The sequence below is a fragment of the Polypterus senegalus genome, chromosome 1 (assembly GCF_016835505.1).
Source record: "Polypterus senegalus isolate Bchr_013 chromosome 1, ASM1683550v1, whole genome shotgun sequence".
Lineage (NCBI taxonomy): Eukaryota > Metazoa > Chordata > Cladistia > Polypteriformes > Polypteridae > Polypterus > Polypterus senegalus.
This window is the reverse complement of record NC_053154.1, coordinates 9764310-9772066: the sequence shown is the minus strand read 5'-3', so window position 1 is coordinate 9772066 and position 7757 is coordinate 9764310.

Below are 7757 nucleotides of genomic sequence, written 5' to 3'. Positions count from 1 at the left end.
AAAATATTCTCTCCCTGGGTCCTTCCATGGTCAGGCTGTCCCCACTAGGTAAGGGCCCCTGTGAATTGCAGATTGTCTATACACAGATACGCACTTTTCTAAATGTTGTCCAATCAATTCAGTTTGACACATGTGGGTTCCAATCATATTCTAGAAAAGGGATCTCAAAATCCAGTCCTGGAGGGCCACAGTGGCTGCAGGTTTTCATTCTAACCCTTTTCTTAATTAGTGACCTGTTTTTGCTGCTATTTGCCTATAGGAATGAGATCAGCAAACGGCTTCAATGGTGCTTCATTAACAACTTGGCACTCAACACCTCCAACACAAAGAAGCTGATTATCAACTTCAGGAGGCAGAAAGAGGAGCCTGATCCTCCATACATCGGAGGAGACAGAATGGAGAGAGTGCCTGGGTTTAAATTATTTGGCAAACACATCGCCCAGGACCTCACATGGTCTGTTAACACAACTTCTCTATAGAAGAAGGCACAGAAACGGCTCTACTTCCTAAGGATGCTGAGGTAGGCTAGCCAGTTCAAGCAGCCATTGGTCTCCTTCTGTTGCTGGTTTATGGAAAGCATACTCACGTGTAGCATCCTGGTATGGTAGGCTGGAAGCTCCATGACTGACAAGAAAGCTCTTCAGAGAGTCATCATCTCAGCACAAAAAAACTACCAACACCCAGTTACCTCAACTAGAGGATACACAGAGAGCTCGATGTTAATGATGGGCCCAAAAAATTCATTAGAGGCCCATCACACCCAGGCCCCTACCTTTATACTCTGCTGCCTGATGGAAGGTGTTATGTTCTAGTTCTATATAGTGTCAGGGATGCCAGGGGCAACAACCCGGCCGGGACGCTTTGAGGGACCGGAAGAAGGCGTGCGCCCACTTGGGATCACGTGGGGGCCGCCACCCTGGTTGCTTTGGGGGCCACGGGTTAAGGGCTTGGAAGCCCAACCTTGTAGGGGACCGTGGTCACCACCAGGGGGTGCCCCGATGCCTTGGGAGCCCTGGATCTCAGCACTTCTGCCACACCAGGAAGTGCTGGGGGGAAGAGAAGCAGGGACACCCGAAGTGTTTCCAGGAGGACAGCCAGCACTTCCGCCACACTGATTGCCGGGGAGCACATGGAGCACATCCGGGTGTGGATAAAAGGGGCCGCCTCCCTTCATTCGAGGCTGGAGTCGGGTGGAAGCAGGACGAAGCAGAAGAGAGTGTGGAGGCGGCCTGAAGAAGAAGGCATTGTGTGGCCAGGACTTTGTGGGGGTTTGTGTGCACTTGTAAATATTGTAAATAGTAACTGTAAATAAACGTGTGGTGGTGGAAAAACAACATGTCTGCCTGTCTGTGCCCGGGTAATGTTCACAATAGTTAAATATGTTAATATGCACACACATTCAGACTACTGAAAAGCTTCTACCCGAGCACTATCAGGGAACTACATTTTGTTAAATAACTGTTTACTACATCTAAGTGCTTTCTGCTGTCTTTCACTGCCACCCACGAAATCAATAGGACAAAAGTGCAACATCTCGGAGACGCAGTGCAATCACTGTAAGAAGGAACTACTCCACTATTTACTATTTATATTTTCCACCTTCAATGTTTTATTGGTTTATATTAATGTATGTGTAGTGACGGACGGCCACAGCCACCTGGATGGAAGGACCAGGGGAGAGAACATCCAAAAGGCACTACTTTCCCTGAGATTATAGTGGGCAGCCCTTCTGGGGCAGCTGTGGCACCACGGATTCTCACAGGGAATGCTGGGAGTTGGAGTTTGGCACAGCTCTGTTGGGTTTCTTGGAGGCCTCCAGGGGGAGCTGTAGAACCCTACTTTGGGCTTCCATTACACGTGGGAGTAATGTCAGTCAACCCTGATGAGCCACCTGGTTCACTCCTAGGTGTACCATAAAAGTAACCACCTTACTCCATTAGGGAGAGCCAGAGTCAGGAGGAAGAGGGACAAAGCTTGACTGTGGAGGAGTGTAAGCAGAAAGGAGAAGAAAAGGAACTGTGTATCGGTGCATTGTATTGTGCTACTGTGGGGAGTGAAAGAAAGGTGCTTCCGCAATTGTAAATAAAATGGGTCTTTGCCTGTCTTTGTTGGGGTTGGGGCGGCTGGAGCAGCCCTGGTTATGACAGTGTGTAGTTTAAAACGCAGAGCATATGTGGAATCTATTGAAGATTCGTTTTTTATTATATTGTATGTACTACTCAGGGGACACACTAAAATTTCATTGTACTGTGACATGTGAGTTGGTGTCTTGCACCCCCAAAGGTGTGGCTGAGTCTCAGTTCGAAACAGGAACAGCATGGTTATCTATTGTAGTGGCATCGACTAATCTACTATACACAGACACAGCAAACAGGCTGGGCCGGTTCCAGGTCAGTGGCCAAGTTATAACGTTCCCTGCATCATGTTATATTCCCACGTGGCATCAGTCAGCTTGTAGTTGTTTCTGTGGTGCTGTGAATTTGTGTTTACCTCAGCGACAGACAAGCAATCCTCAACAGACGCGGCAGTCTCACTCCTGCGTGTTGTCCCGTTGGGAAGGGTCTCAAAAGAGGCAATCGTGATTCTGTGTGTCGTCCTGTTGGGGAAGGTCTCACAGAGTGCAGAAGTCTCACAGTACATCTGTGAAATGACAATAAAAGGCATTCTATTGTGTACTATTCTATTCTATTCTGTGCACATACTAATATAAAAATAATAACAGACATGAGTTAATAAAGACTTTAAGCAACTCAGGTAGCAGTTTAAAATATTGAAGATAATATATTGTACAGTTTATGTTGTTTTTCTCTCTTTTTTTTGTGCAGGAATGTCACTGGCATGTATTCAAAACCCAAATGACTTGCATGTCACTTTAAGATCCATGGTGCCAGCTGGAGTCCGACCGCTTCTAAGAGTAATGTGAGAACAAATGGGAGAGGTGCCCCACAGAGACTGTGTGATGGAACATCCTGTGACTTCACAAGAGAGCAGATAAACTTGTGGCTGACTGCACCATGCAGAAGGGATTCTGCAGTAGGGGGATGCCAGGTCCTCGGCTGTAAGCCTCTGAGGCAGCAGAAGTGCTAAACACAAAGGTGAACAGATCCTACTTGAGTTGATATGGCGTTAGGTAGGAATGTTTGAAATGTTGGTGTATCCCCCTATGGCAGGCTTTTCGATGATGACATTGTGTTGTGTAGCACCATAAAAGAGGAAGTCAGAAGAATGGAGAAGGGCTTTGGAAGATAGAGTATTAAAGATAAATAGGAAGAAGATGGAATATCTGAAGATTAATGAGGATCAGGATTCAGAAGTTAGCCTACAGGGACAGCTTTTGGAAAAGAGTGGATAAATTATATATATATGTGATCAGTGGTTCCTCGAGATGGAACATTAGATGCAGTGTGGATGGAACAACTGGAAAGTATTAGGGGTATTGTGTGATTGAAAAATTAAGGCAAAGGTCAGGTTTTTAACACTAGAATCCCTGAAGCCTATGAAAAAACTCGTAATCCCAGGCCACCTTAAGTTCTTTTGCACCTCTCTATTAGAGTATTTTGTTTTGCAAATCTGTCAATCAGCACAAGCAGCAAGCAGCCTGCTACCCTATTCCTGCAACGATGCAGCTGAAGTTCTCCCAGCTCAAGTCTCTTTATCTGGTGTGAGGTGCCTGGAGTTGTACAGGGTAAATAATCTATCGATATTTGGAATACATACATCTACAAAGATCTGTGTAAGTGTAGGATGACATGAAATGTGAGGCAAGAAATGTTTAACATATAACTAAAACAGAAACTTTTTCCATGTTATAGTAATAATAATGTGAAGTGTATAATGTATGAAGACTTTAGTCCAAATATCAAATAAACACGTGCAATTTTATTCAAGAATATAAGCAAAGAAAAAAAAATCATTCAATTTACATGTGGCTGTCATTGAGTTACAAACTCAAGCTCAAATATCCATCAAAAGAAAGTTGGTATGTCTTCTTGGATGGTGCAGAGGTAAGAACTGCTGTCTTGTAATCAAAAAGTTGTGGGTTCAAGTCTGGGTACTCCTCATTTTGAGTTATGTTAACTATTATTATTACTATAATGTAATAAAAAACATATATTTGATTTGAGTCTGTAACACCCAGTGTAATTTTTGGCTACTTGCGCTTGTTTTTTTTATTATTCAGTTTTATTCTGTTAGTGACATTCATGTGGTACAACAAACTTGCCTCTCCCTCTTTGAGTTAATGGTGTTTATCTCCATTCTTTTCACAAGAGCAGCGCTGTGGCTGATGTCTGCTCAGAACTATTTGTTGTAACGGCAAAGATATGATGTCCCGTGACTGGACAAAGGCAGGACTGTAAAAACAGACAGCTTCTTCACTGTGCTTTCGCCAGCTAATAGACTGCTGCACTCTGCTTGGCACCATAAAGTAAAATGGGACTTCCACCTGCAGCTAAAGTCACTTTAATACAAGAGCAATTCGCCACCCTAGTGTTTAGATTTGGCAGTGCCGTACTGATGGTGTATGCACCCAAAAAGGAGAAGTTTGTCTGCATTTTCAGTACCATTCACCATAACGCGTAGTACAGGCAAGATACAAAAAAAACCACGTTCAAAAGACAACTCTTGTTCAAATGGCATAGTGTTTTCAAATAGTGACGTTTCATGTATGAGTGTGTGTGTGCATGTGCATGTGCGAGAGAGGCAGAGACAAATGTGATCTCATTTAGGTGTTTACTGGAATATGAAATAAACACTTTTGCAAAGGTATAATGAAACAAGTGTGCTTTAATTCAAGAATAAAACTGAATAACCAAAAATTCAAGTGACAGCAAGATACCAAGATGTATGGCAGAATAAGAAATTAGACAATCAGAGGTGCAACAAAAGTGGGAGAGACAGCTAAGAAAGTCCAGGAAAAGAGATTGAAGTGATATGGACATGCTATGCGAATAGACAATGAAAATATGGGCAAAAGAGTGATGGGAATGGGAGTCCAGGGGAAGAAAAAACGAGGGAGACCAAAGTAGAGGTGAATTTATAAAAAAAAAAGAAAATTTGAAGGAAAAGAGTCAGACTGGGGAGGAAGTGCAGGACCGACTGCATGGAGAAAGTTGATCAGGCACATCGACCCCACATAGAAGTGGGAAACAAAGAAGAGGAAGAAGAAGGGTGGGAGGATTATATCGATTGATACAACAAAGATTGGCTTATAATGATTGATATAAGCAGTTTACATTTGGTATTTTATTTTGTTTTTCAATTTCTCTGCTCTAATACCATCATTAGTTCATTCACTCATATCTTGCTCTCACAATAGCTCAACTCCACAGAACCCAAGGGAGGCACTACACAGTCACTCATATCCTTTACGCTATTTTAGAAAAGACACTTTAGACTTGTCAGGATATTGACCTTTTGCTTCTAGTCAGAGGTCTGGTCAAGCTGAAGAGAAGTACAGTGCCTTGTGGCAAAGCGGGAATATGAAGTCAGACAATTTTTATTTCCTATTTTGACCTCCAAGTCTGAGGTCATGGCTCTCAGCTGGAAAAGGATGGAGTGCCCTCTTCAGGTTGGAGATGAGATACCGCTGTACTACCAAAGCAGTCATGTCACGAAGTACCCTGACCCAATTTCTTTTTCTTCAATTATATTATTGAATAAAAGTGCACTTGTTCTGTTATACGTGTACCTTTTGCGAAAGTTTTTATTTGATATTTGGACTTCAGTCTTCACACATTATACACTTCATGTCAAAATTTTGTTGTTAGTACTAAAACATGAAAAATGTTTGTCTTTTAGGTATGTGTTCAACATTTCTTGCATTTCCTGTCATCCTACACTTACATATATCTTTGTAGACACGGAACACACATGAAGTTCATGTGTTCCAAATAACAATATATTATTTACCCTCTACTGCTCCCGGTATTCTCACTCCCAAGGCTTGAGCTGGGAGAGCTTTCTGCCTTTTCTGTGGCAGTGGGGGAGATGGGATAGCAGGCTGCTTGCTGCTTGTGCTGATCGAAACATTTACAACACTGACGTAGAGGTGCGAAGGGATTTAAGATGGGCCGAGATTATGAGTTTTTTTGTAGGCTTCAGGAATTCTAGTGTTAAGCTGAGAAGTTTATGTATCCTGGGGTTTTAATGCATGCACGTCAAGAGGGTCGCATTCCAAGCTATTCCCAGGTATGTGATAGCACCCAAGGCCATCGGGGGCACTGCCACTAACTGTGTTGTTGTTTTTCTTCCTCCACAGTATCACTGAGGGCAACTGACTCTGCCCCTTCTGGTTCCTGGGCTACTAAAATGCAACCAGATCTAAGGAGCACCAAGATTTCTCAAAGGCAGACCAGAACAGCCTGACTAATTGCGGACACCTTTTGTCGTGGTGACTGTTTTTGTTTCCTTTTACACCATTGTGAGTGTGTTTTTGTTTGGACTAAGAAACAAACAGGGACAGACGGGTTGGCTCCCCAAAAAATTTTCTTTTGTCGAGCCGTAGGACAACCACAGGGTTTTATTCATGAGTGAGGGAAGTATGGAGAGGGAGATCAAAAGGCAGATGGAATCAGCCTTCACATTCATGTGGACATTGTAGTGGTCAGTCATGGTGAAGAGATTTACTGGTTGATCTACATTCCTACCCTCACCTATGGTCACATGCCATTCATGATGAGTGACATAGTGATGCTCATTTTGCACCTATTTTCCATTGCGCCATTGCACGCCCTTTTCTATTCTTTGTTTTGGACACTGGCAGTAAACGGAGTGACTCAGTTGACTCCCAGCTTTTCTTTGGTTTCCCTCTCCTTATTTATCTTCCACACCTTCTTCAATTATCTTGTTTGAATCTTTTATTTTGTGATGTGGGATAGTCTTCAATGATGAAACATGATTATAATATGTCTCATCCATTCGTGTTTGGATAACGTATAATTTGAAAAAGAAGTTTATACGTATACAGTGTACATACCCTCACTGGCCACATGATTAGGTACAACTATTAAACTGCTTTTTAACGCAAATATCTAATCAGTCAATCACATTGCAGCAACTCGATGCATGTAGGCTTGTAGACATTGTCAAGACAATGTGACATGGTTGTTGGTGCCGGACAGGCTGGTCAGAATATTTAAGAAACTGCTGATCTACTGGTATTTTCGCGTACAAGCATCACTAGGGTTTACAGAGAATGGTCTGAAAATGGGAAAATATCAGGTAGCAGCAGTTCTCTGGGCAAAAATGCTTTGTTGATGACAGAGGTCAGAGGAGAATGGCCAGACTGGTTCGATTGAGAGAAAGGCAACAGTACCTCAATTAACCACTCATTACAACCGATGTATGCAGAAGAGCATTTCTGAACACATAACATGTCTAACCTTGAAGCAGATGGGCTACAGCAGCAGGAGACCACACTGGGGGCCACTCCTGTCAGCTAAAAACAGCCAACTGAAACTACAATTCACATGAGCTCACCAAAATCAGACCATCAATAAATTGGAAGAATGTTGCCTTGTCTGATGAGTCTTGATGTCTCCGACATTTGATAGATAGATAGATAGATAGATAGATAGATAGATAGATAGATAGGAAAGGCACTATATAATAGATAGATAGATAGATAGATAGATAGATAGATAGATAGATAGATAGATACTTTATTAATCCCCAAGGGGAAATTAACATACTCCAGCACCAGCATACTGATAAAAACAATATTAAATTAAAGAGTGATAAAAATACAGGTATAACAG